Source organism: Benincasa hispida, chromosome 1, assembly GCF_027475165.1.
Source record: "Benincasa hispida cultivar pf3 chromosome 1, pf3_genome.v1.1, whole genome shotgun sequence".
Taxonomy (NCBI): domain Eukaryota; kingdom Viridiplantae; phylum Streptophyta; class Magnoliopsida; order Cucurbitales; family Cucurbitaceae; genus Benincasa; species Benincasa hispida.
Genome location: NC_143478.1, coordinates 51,818,322 through 51,830,939, shown reverse-complemented (window position 1 = coordinate 51,830,939; position 12,618 = coordinate 51,818,322).

Genomic DNA, 12,618 nt, shown 5'->3' with positions numbered 1-12,618 from the left:
TTTGCGTACAATTAGCAGATAGGTCATATATTCAACCCCTAGGCATTGTAGAAGATGTTTTGTTGAGAGTTGGAGAATTAATCTTTCTTGTTGATTTTTATATTTTAAAATGATTGAACCATACTCTACTTCTTCCTCTAACATTCTACTTGGTAGACCCTTCATAAAAACTGCAAAAACTATAATTGATGTAGATAAAGGATCTTTGTCAGTAGAATTTGACGGAGAGGTGAAATCTTTCAACATTTATGACGCTATGAGATTTTTGGAGGAATATTATTCTCTTTGCTCCATGGACACATATGATGAAATTGATCACATTATTGATTCTATGCTATACAAAAGTTCTCATTGTTTGGTAGCCCCTTCCATTCATTATGGTTTGGATTTGATTACTCATAATTTTTCTGATGCATCTCTTCACTCTTGTGACCATGATAGTTCAAATAGAAAGTATGTTTCTAATTCTTCACTTCAAATTTGTGAAAAGAAGGAATTTTCTTCAAAAGATGATAATGATAATTCTTTCAACAAAAAAAATTTATCAAAATATAAATACTTCAAAAGTAGATTCAAATTTTCAAAATAAAGTTTTCTGAATGAAAACTTTCAACTGATAATTCAAATTCAAAACTTGTTTGTAATAACAAAAACAAAAATAAAGCTTCTAATATTTGCTCCATTTTCAAAATGTAGGTAAAAGGGATTAGGTGCAAGGCCCTCCCATCTCCAAAGAAGAGCAAAAACTTGGGAAGTTGTTTCAAAAATCCCAAGAAGTAAAAGCCTAAAAAAACCGAAAATTTTGATGTTCCCTAAAAAACAAACAAAAAAAAAATCTTCAAGGTGAATGGGCACAGACTCAAAATCTACAATGAAGAGCATGTAAACCTAGTTGAATTGGGCTTGCGTTTAGTAATCCCTCATATATTTGACACCCCTCTTCACCAACGTCGAGCAAACAATGCTAAAGATTTGCAATAGGACAAAATTTTCTCTTTCTTTCTTTTCATTCTCATTTTTTCTTTCTTTCTTTTCTCATTTTTCAATTTTTTTCTTTCTTTCTTATTTTAGCATTTCAAATAAATAGAATAATTGAATCTTCTCTTTTTCTTTGTAGGTGATTTACTCAATAAAAAGAAGAAAAATGAGCTATCAAGAATATAAAAAAAAGCAAGAAAATTCTCTCAAGAAAATAAATGATCACCTACAAAATCAGAGAAGAGTACAAACAAGGAGAAGAATGTTACCTGATGCAGAGATAGTCGAGTTTCGAGTGTAGAGGTGTTGTCGTTAAAGGATATACAATCGGGCGAACAGAGAGAATAATCGAAGCTCGTCGGAAGTGGTGAAACAACGGACTTCAAATGCCTTCAAACGGGTTAAGAATTAAAAACAATCGAGTATAAAGTAATCGAGTATCGAGTATGATGTGGATATGATCGAGTATACACGTGTCGATTGCAGCCGTATCGAGTGATCGTGCATCGAGGAACGTATGACGAGCCATAGGGTAAAAAATGACAAGCCATCGACGATCGAGTAAATTCGTATTGGCAGGCGTCCGAAGTACATCTCAAGGGCGAATCGATAAAATCACATGCTTATGACGTATAGAAGACCACTTTCCATTACTTTCTCTACGGGTGGCCATTTTTCATTTGGGCCTCCCAAATGAGGTCATCCGTACAAGAAACCAATATGGAAGCGTACAACCTTTGAATTTTTTCTAATTTTCAATTTCGCCCTCCCTATCTTGTCTTGTTGCACACCTTTTTCTTCCTTTTTTTATTTTTATTTTCTTTCTTTTTTGCAATTTTGATTCTTTCTTTTTTTTTTCTTTATTTGGTTTTTGCTTATTCTTTTTTTTAATTTTTTTAATTTTCTTTTCTTTCTCTGGTTTTTTCTTCCAGTTTCTGCTTCTTCCCTTTTTATTTATTTTATTTTCTTTTCTTTATCCGATTTTTTCTTCTTTCCTTTCTTTTGTATTTATTTTATTTTCTTTCTTTTCCTTGTCCCCTTTCTTTTTTTTTTAATTTTCTTTTCTTTCTTCGATTTTTTGCTTATTCCTTTTATTTTTTATTTTTTTATTTTCTTTTCTTTCTCTGCTTTTTGCTTCTTCACTTCTCTTTTTTATTTTATTTTTTATTTTCTTTCTCCAATTTTTCTTTCTTTTTTTTTCCTTTCATTTCTCTAGTTTTTTTCCCTTTTTTTAGGATATTTGTAATAGATAATAAAATAAAGGATAAAAAATCTAAAACTATACCACCTCTTTAAAATATTTCCAAATATGGAAGTATTGACTAGTCAACTTTCGATTTTTTTAATTTTCAATTTCGTCCTCCTTTGTCTTGTCTTGATGTACACATTATTCTTCCCTTTCTTTTATTTTTTTATTTTTTATTTTTTATTTTTTTATTTTTTTCATTTCTTTGATTTTTGCTTCTTTCATTTTTTATATTTTTTATATTTTTTATATTTTCTTTCATTTCTCCGGTACTTGCTTCTACTTTTTGCTTCTTCCCTTTCTTTTTTCTTTTCTGTTTTCTTTCCTCTCTCTTGTTTTTGCTTCATTTCTTTTTTTTTTTAATTTTCTTTCCTTTCTCTATTTGTTGTTTCTTCTATCTCTTTTTTTTTTAAAAAAAAAAAAAATCTTTCCTTTATCGCTTCTTCTATCTCTTTTTTTTAAAAAAAAAAAAAATTTTTCCTTTATCAGCTTTTTACTTCTTCCCCTTTTTTTCATAAGAACTGTGAGATTGGGTTTCATACCCAAGACTTGAAAATACCCAATTCATAAGTGACTTAACACCAACAAGCCAATCATAAAGTTTTATTATTATAATGAAACATTAAATATAAATAGAAAATAAAAATGGATTTGAAAGAAACTATAATTTTTAGTCCACAAATCTACACCATTTTTAGAAACATTTCTTAAAAGTTTGAAATAAGAAAGGACAATAGTTATTGAACAAGTTTATTTCTCAAAAAGTGAGAAATGCAAACGATATCAGACAGACCAATAGTTTTTCTTTTTCTTTCTATAGAACTTTAAGAGTATGATGTCTATCAGAAATAAACTTGAAAAGAATGATATAGTTGGCCCAAAATGAAGGGCACAAATTGAAATATTTGTGTACCATAATATTTATTTACAAAATCAAATGAAGAAGAAGGGTTTGGTTTGGTTGTTCGCTGTTTTTATGGAAGTGCCTTGAGAAGTATCAAAAAGAAAAGAAGGATACAAATGTTTGGAAAGAACAAGGAAAGGAACAATACGGTGGTCAGTAGCTATCGTTGATAAAAGCTACCACTGATAGCATGTTATTGGTGATAGAAGCTAACACTGATAGTACGTTATCGATGATAGAAGCTACCACTGATAGCATGTTATCAGTGATAGAAGCTACCACTGATAGCATGTTATTGGTGATATCAATGAGATCATTGATAGCATGATATCAGTGAGATCATCTTATCAGTGATGTTATCAGTGAAAGAAGCTACCACTGATAACCAAGATATGAGTGATATTAGTGATATCGATGATAGAAGTTAGGTCAAATCTATATATCGAGTTTCTTTGAAAGTTCATAACTAGTTGTAGAAGTCTATCATTGCTAACTTTAAGTGTTAATATTTCAAGGTCGTATCTAATTGATGAAAGTCTATCAGTGATAGCGATTGATAACTATTATAAGTGATAGCCACCATAGAAGATTATTAGTGATGGTTATTGCGTTAATCTTTCAAAGTTGATAGTCACTTATGAAAGTCTATCCATGATAGCCACTAATAGTTTTTCATCATTGGTATAGCTCAATCTTTCAAAGTTATTGGTTTTCTTTCAATGTTGTTAACTACTTATAAAAGGCTATCATTGATAGCCACTGATAGCCTTAACTGTTAGTATTTCAAAGTTGATTCTAGTTGATGAAAGTGTATCAATGATAGCCACTGATAACTGATACCAAATTAAAAGCTAATATTTCAAGGTTGTATTAATATTTCTCAAATTGAAAGCTATCACTGATAGCAACTATCAGTGATAGCTACTGATAGTTGCTATCAGCTTCTATTAATTGCTATTAGTGATAGTTGCTATCAGCTTCTATTAAGCCCAAAATAATTACTACTGATAGTTGCTATCAGCTTCTATTAATTGCTATCACTGATAGTTGCTATCAGTGGTAGCTTTCAATTTGAGAAAGTGGGGAAGAAGTGAGTAAAATGGTGGCTAGGCATGGGCTCTTTAGTCTTTTACCATTTTTTTGTTCTATATCATCAATTAATTTATCCCTGTACAACATATTCTATTATTTTGGGCTTAAATTCCATTTATGCAATTCCTTTCTTCAAATTTTGCTTCTTCTCATTTTTTTTTAAATTTTTCTTTCCTTTATCTGATTCTTGCTTCTTCCTTTTTTTCATAAGAATTATTAGGCTGAATTTCGTACCCAAGACTTGAAAGTACCCATTGTTTTAATAACCCTAAATCCAATAAACTAACATCTAAGGCTATCTTATGAGTCTTGAAATGTATGTGGAGGCATATAGGTATCAATGTTCACAGTACAGCCTAAAAGGTCTATAGTATAGGGATAAACCTGGATACCTTATCCTGGTAACACTATGCATACGACCCCATTTGCATTTGATACAAACGTAATGATCCAACGCATTCGTGTAGGTGACACACGAGTAGGGGTATCATATGCAATGAGTTTGCATAAGACTAGTCCGCGAAATTACTAGCCACTAGATATAACACTATTGGTTATTTAGGTTTTTATTTGAATAGGATGACTTAGGCAACTTAGTCTTAATCCTAGATATATTATGAATTCTTGTTCATGAGAGATTGTTCTTTGATTTGCATGAGTGAGGGTGGTCAGTTCGCCGACCCAATATGCCTGCCATTTTGGGACAAGACCAAGAGGGGAGTTGGGAACATAATAATACAAGATGTAATTCACTCCTTCCCTCCTTGATGGTAAGTAGATTAATGTTCCCTTAAGTGGTGTCTATGGGACTTAAACAAAGGGCCCTACCCTCTCATCGGCCCAAGAAGGGTTTCTATTTATTGGTCGGACCATAAATAGGTTTGATAGGATTGGGAGATTGGTAAAGAATGGACTTCTAAGTGAGTTAGAAGATGATTCATTACCTCCATATGAATCTTGTCTCGAAGGAAAAATGACTAAAAGTTCTTTTAGTGGAAAAGGTCATATAGCCAAAGTGCCCTTAGAGCTCACACATTCGGATCTTTGCGATCCAATGAATGTAAAGGCTAAAGGAGGGTACAAATACTTCATCTCTTTTGTAGATGATTATTCAAGGTATGGTTACTTATACCTAATGGAGCATAAGTCTGAAGCTTTTGAAAAGTTTGAAGAGTATAAGGCTGAAGTTGAAAACCTATTAGGTAATACAATTAAAACACTTTGATTTGATTGGGGTGGAGAGTACATGGACTTTGAATTCTAGGACTATTTGCTAGAACATGGAATTCAATCCCAACTTTCAGCACCTGGTACACTTTAGCCGAATGGTGTATCATAAAGGAGAAATAGAACCTTATTAGATATGGTTCATTCTATGATGAGCTATGCTCAATTGCCTAACTCATTTTGGGGGTATGCAGTAGAGACTGCAGTTCACATCTTGACCAATGTTCCTTCGAAGAATGTTTCCGAAACACCTTTTGAGTTATGAAGGGGGCGTAAACCAAGTTTATGTTGCTTTAGATTTTGGGGTTGTCCTGCACATATGTTAGTGACAAATCCTAAGAAGTTGGAACCTCGTTCAAGATTGTGCCAATTTGTTGGTTACCTTAAGGAAACGAGAGGTGGTCTATTCTATGACCCTCAAGAAAATAAAGTGCTTGTATCGACAAACACTGCATTTTTAGAGGAAAACCACATTAGAGATCATAAACCACGTAGTAAAGTAGGCAATTAGAGTGTAATTAGATCCTAATTCCATTGCGTATGTCTTGTGTTCCAACAACCTACTTGGCTCCAAACAAAATGGCGCCATTGCTGGGGAAATGGCCGACCATTTAATCTTTTTCTTAGCTAAATTTGACTAGAAAACTGTAAAACACCAAAAATATTTTCTTCTTTTTGTATCTATTTATTTTAATATGGCGGATATGAACATCTACCATGTGTTTCAAGCGAAGTATGTGACCCATCGAAGATCATAAGAGGTAAGCGAATTTAATGAGCTTAAAAGCGAAATAAATGAACTAACCTCTCTTGTTCGAGTTGTGCTTACTGAATAGATACAAGTTCTACGTAGTCCTGAACGCACATGCTACCCAACTTGGGAGAAGCCCGACCGAACTCCATCATCGATGCCGTCTTCTTCTACCAATATAGGTAATTCCTCAGAAAATTTAGTTGATGAACTTTCTGACTGCTCTTGTGAGTATGTGCAGGAACATTCTTATCTTTCTCAAGAACCATCGAGTTTCCAGTAGAATAGGTTTTATATTTCGATCATGAAGTTAGAGTCGACATTCAGAATCTGTGTGACATTGTTACCCAGATTACTGATTTGGTTAGAAGAATCGAGGAGTCATGGGAAGATACATTTTTTGAGAATACTAAGTTAAGCAATGAAGGAATTCACATCGATAATACAGTAGAGCCATCAGTTTTTTGAAATTCCTATCAAGGTAAGACGTTGAATTTATTAATGTGTGAACTTGCTAATGGTTTTTCAGATTGTGAGCAGGATTCAATTGAGTTTCACCTGAAGACTCTAGCTCCTGTGTCAGTTGAGGTCCATCAAACCCTTGAGTTTGCACACTCAATGCTGACATTGAAGAACCATTCAGAGCTTTCCGTCGTCTGTAGCACTAAAGCCAATCTAATTGAGGAGTTTTCATGGATCGACAATGAAGATGATGTTTATCCCACGCCATGTTCAGAAAAAGTAGGTAAGGATAACTATAAGCCCATACCACATCTTAAGGAATCTCGGGTAAAACAGTTAGAGGCCTCCAAGCAACCATACTTTGTCCTGGTATTTCTTGCATCTTTGATTATTGCTTATATTTTCCTTATGAATCAGAGTCTGTTGTTGAATCTTTTCTTTCTTTCGACTCTTTTGGGTCATTTGAGTCTTTCAATTATTTCTTTTTCCCCTTTTTACCAAATATTAGAAAACCCAACCTATCTGGTTCTTGTCAAAGGGTAAGTTCTCTTATAGCCTTTCCAAGCTACATAGATTCATCTAAGAGAGCATTGGAGAAGTATGGAAATTTTTACGTACCTTGAAAAACATAAAAGACGGGCCGCGTCGAGCAATCAACATAAAAAATTTACCCTTCCTGGAGGTAGCCAGGCGTAAAAAATAAAAAACGTTTTTTTTTGTTTTAATTTTAATTTTTTTAGAATTAGTCTTAGTTGTTGATTTGATTTTTAAATCTTTTTTCTTATTAAAGCTAGGATAATTTTAATTTCTATTTTAAAAAAATTAGGGCACAATGTTATAACGCTGTGTAAGTAGCATTACTACGCTGCGAGATAGAAACTCGATTTAAAGCAGTTTCAGTCATTCGAAGAATACCCAAAATCGAAATCCCTCTTTTCAAACTCAATTTTCTCTCAAATTTCTTCCTCGCCCCTCATCAATTTTCATTCCTAACTCCAAATCTAAGCAACTTTTCTTCCAAATCTCATAATTTTCCTCACTTTTCAAGGATTTCCTCCTTGAAATTTTTGGGGTTTTCACCAAAATACCCATTTTTAGGGCTTTTTCTCTTCCTCTCAAGTAAAGGCTTCAACCAAACAAAGGTAATGCATTCATTTTTTTTATTTAAACTCTTTAATGATTATCTTTATGTGTATTTGAGTTCTGCTTGATGAGATTTTGAGATTTTCTTGATGTATGCATGACTTGCATGGAAGAAATGATTTTGTTTTTAAATTGTTGAATCTTGGATTATTAGAAATAAAATGCTTGGGATTTTTCTGTTTGTAAGTTTCTAAATTGAATAGTGGTGTATGATTATTTTGATTGAGAAACCTATTAGAAGAGTGAATTAGGATTCTCTTAGGTTTTAACCCCTATTTTGTGAGCTTTTCTTAGAGTATTCGTCATGGGTCTTAGGCCTAAGAAGGGAAAGACTGTTGCTAGTTCTAGTCGTAGGGATTCTCCTCTACAACCCGAGTCTAATAACCATAGGTTTGCTTCTGAAAGGGCTGAGAGTAGATACCATCAAGTGGTAGCTCTTAGGAACCTAGTAACAAAATGAACTTTAACCTTAGAGCCAAACTTCTATCCTCAAATCATTTTCGAAATATGGGAGAGCGGATGGGAAACTCTAGTAGCTAATCCTGGTGAGGTTGTCGTTCCTTTAGTAAGAGAATTTTATGCCAGCATTGACCTCGACAGAGATGTCTCGTTAGTGAAAGGTGTCGGAGTCTCTTTCTCTTCCTCCAGAATTAATGAAACCTTCGATTTAGCTCAATTTGATGATGAGTATGGAAGATTTCTATCTCAACCAATAGACGAGTGAAAGATTCTAGAAGCCCTCTATGGGCAAGGAGCTCAGTGGACACGTTCTAGCGGGGTTGCAGTTAGGTTTAGATCTACGAACATGTCTGTAGTAGGTCAAATATGGCAAGCTTTTGTTTGTTCCAGATTGATGCCTATATTTAGACTGATCGATGTGACCCGAGATAGAGCTAAATTTCTTTATTGTTTCATTCAGGGTAAGTCGGTTAATGTAGGAAAGTTATTCATGCTTCCATGCGACAATATGGACGGTGTTCTACAACGGGTAACCTTGGACACCCTAGCCTAATAACTTTGTTGTGTCAGAGGTCTGAGGTAGAAATCCCCAGAAATGAGGAGTGTATGGGGCATAATGATCCAATTTCTAAAACATCCATCTCAGCCTTCTGAGGCCATGGAGTTGAGGAACTCCACGAACAAGAAGAAGAAGAGCTAGGTCGGGAAGATGAACATTTTAGAGAGGAACCATCACTTCACTTTATAAAGCTTTCATAACGTAAATTCATAGCTTGCATGAAGGCTACCTTCTACTTCATGGAGAAAATGGAATTGGGTGAATAAGGTGCCTCTTTTTGGAAAGTTCTACTTTGAAATTTCAAAATTTGTTTTAAAAATGATTTATAATACCATTTTTCAAATAAACCTACTTTATTTGATATATATATATATATATATATATATATTAATTAAGTTTATATAAAACTAAATAACTAATCCTTTTAATTAATTTTTTTAATTTAATATCTAATATTAAATTAATAAAAGACCAATTCCATTATAATGATATTAATTTTATACAATTAATATTTAAAACATATTTAAAACATTAATTGATTCTCCAATTACGTTTAATTGCGATAAAATTAAACATTTCAATTGTATCGAATACAATAAATAGAAACTCTAATTGAATTTAAATATTTCAAATTTTAAACCCTAATTTCAAATCTCGTCAAGATTACTCAATTTACTAATCCAAATTACGAGCTAGTAGAGGGACCTTATGGTCCTACAAATCATGAGCTCCAACGATTTGTAATTAATTGGTTAAACTCTTTAAACCGAATTAATCACTATTTGTTAACTACCAAGACAATCCACTATAGCTTGATAGTTGCACACTTCTCACTGTAGATATATTTTTGTCCATTTTAACCATAATCGATAAGTCCATCCTTCATAGGTCATTCATATTTACAGCTGGGTCAAAGATTACGGTTTTACTCCTGTAAATACATCTTGCTTCTTAAGCTCTCACTGATCCTCTATTGAACAATTGATTTTTAGTCCAAGTTATAAATCATAGCCCTTTCTTCCATGAGAGGATGAGACCCCGTTGTTCAAGACAAGGTATCAGTGCTTAAGAGAACAACCCATCTACTAACCTAAATCGAGTAGGAGTGAGTTCCATATTGCAAAGCTATGTCCCCAGCTATCTATCCGGTCTTATCCCTAAAATGGGAAGCATATTGAACAGTGTTGTTGGACTACTCTCACTTATGCAGATCAAAGGACAATTCTGAATAAACAAGAGTTCATAGTTAGCTCAGGATTAAGATCGAGTTACCCTAGATCATTAGTTTGAGATAGTCAATTTTAACAATAAACAGTTGTTCTAAGGAAAAGAGACTATTTCGAGGTCCGGTCTTATGTAAACGCATTGCACAGGATGCCCCCACTCACATGTCTTTACATGAATGATTTTTTTTTTTTTTGGATCACATCATTTGTATCAGTATACAAAATGGGTCGTATTCAATAGTGTCACCAGGATGAGGTACCCAATCTCATCTGTATACTTATAAACCATTTTGGCTACATACTAAAACTTGATCCATTTTTATGTCGCCACATAAAGTTAAAGTATTCATGTTATTGCCATGGATTCGTTTATTGGATTTTCATAAAAGGATGCAATATCAATAGTAATATATTGAATAAAAAAGTCAACAAAATTTTTATTGATAAATAGAATATGTTAACAACATTTATGACCTGCGAGTTTAGGACATTTCCAACAATCTCCCACTTGGACTAATACTCCAGTAAGATAAACATATAATTATATAATGTTTACAATGTACAAGAATAAAGAGAGAAAAATACAATAAACTAGGGCATCCAAAATACCCTTTGACATTCTCCCACTTGCCCTACATTATTTTACTCTTAGTCCTAGTCCAACCAGGTGGCCCTTGAACACTTTAGCTGAGAGTGCCTTTGTAAGATCAGCAAGGTTATCTTCTGAGGCTATATGTGTGACTATCACATCTCCTCAGTGTACGATCTCTCTAATGAGATGGTACTTTCTTTCAATATGTTTTCCATGTTTGTGACTCCTAGGTTCCTTGAAATTAGCAACTACACCACTGTTGTCACAATACAGAGTAATGGGTAAGTGCATATTTTGAACTACTTCCAAATCTGTCAGGAACTTGTGCAGCCACACTGTTACTTTAGCTGCTTCAAATGCAACTACGTATTCTGCTTCCATCATGTAATCAGTTATACAAGTTTTTTTAATGCTTCTCTACACTATAGCTCCTTCGTTAAGAATGAAAACTGATCCTAAAGTAGATTTCCTAGAATCTATGTCAGCCTGAAAATCAGAATTAGTGTATCCTATAAGGATCAAATCCTTAGGTCCATACACATGCATATAGTTCCTCGTTCTCCTGAGATACTTGAGGATGTTTTTGACAGTCATCCAATGAATGTGTCTTGGGTTAGATTGGAACCTGCTAACGATTCAAACTGCAAAGCATATGTCAGGATGTGTACACAACATAGCGTACATCAAACTCCCAACTATCGATGCATATAGAATTCTTTTCATTTCCTCAATTTCTTGAGGTGTCTTAGGACACTATTTCTTTGACAGATGAATTCCATGTCTAAAAGGTAACATACCCTTTTTGGAATTTTGTATGATCTATCTCAACAACATTTTGTCAATATAAGATTCCTGAGATAGTGTTAAGGTTCTATTCTTTTGATTTTGAAAAATCTGAATCCCAAGAACATATTGAGCATTTCCCAAATCTTTCATTTAGAACTATTATGCTAACCATCTCTTTATGTCAGCAAGGTAACTTGTCTCATTCCCAATGAGCAAGATATCATCAACATAATGTACTAAGAATGCTACAGTTTTGTTGACTATTTTCTTGTATACACAAGGTTTGTCAACATTCTATTCAAAGCCATAAGATTTGATCGCAGTGTCAAATCTTATATTCCAAGTTCTAAAAGCTTGCTTCAACCCATAAATTGATCTCTTAAGCTTACAAATCTTTTGTTCTTGACCCTGTTTTATGAACCCTTCTGGTTGAGACATTTCTTAACAACGCAATTTTCTTCTATCCTTGCTAATTCTTAACAAATCCCTACTTTATTCTTCTATATAACAAAATTCTGCTCAAAGATGCTTTTCTAGATTCACACGGGGTTCATATAACAAAAGCCCTACTTTAAAATAGAATGTCTATCTCCTCTTTATTAAAACAACTTGATATGTCTATATGTGGTGGTCAAACTTTGCGTCATTTATTAGAGACTGTTGGTCATGGTTACACTCTTTGTTTTGGTTTGTTCCCACGGGTGTCATGCGAACATCCAACTAGGGTTGTGTGCCAATCTCAACTTTAACTCATGATATTCAAAGGAGTTGTCTCTTGCATTCTTTTATTTTTCTTTGTATTTCATTTATTTTCATCCTGCGTTGTTCTTGGAAACCCACCTTCATTTTGGCCTGCTCCTACAAGTGTGTCACACCCCGCACCAGATTACCCTCCTAACCTGGACGGAATGGTGACTGCAGCAGTTACCAACCCTTTTACTGGCACTTACTGCCTATCTTACCTGCTAAGTAATACTCAAACCCTGAATACATACATATTAACTCAGAACATAACACATTTACATTACAGGATTTCGCAGCATCGTTTATACATGGATATTACAACCTAGTGAGCCCCATCAAGCTAGTCACTAAACAGACACATGTGTACTAACTAATATAGGTCTTCAATTACGTTTCCTTCAACCTGTTTCTTTGAGTGGCAGAGCAACAGCAGAATAGTCCTTTGGGAA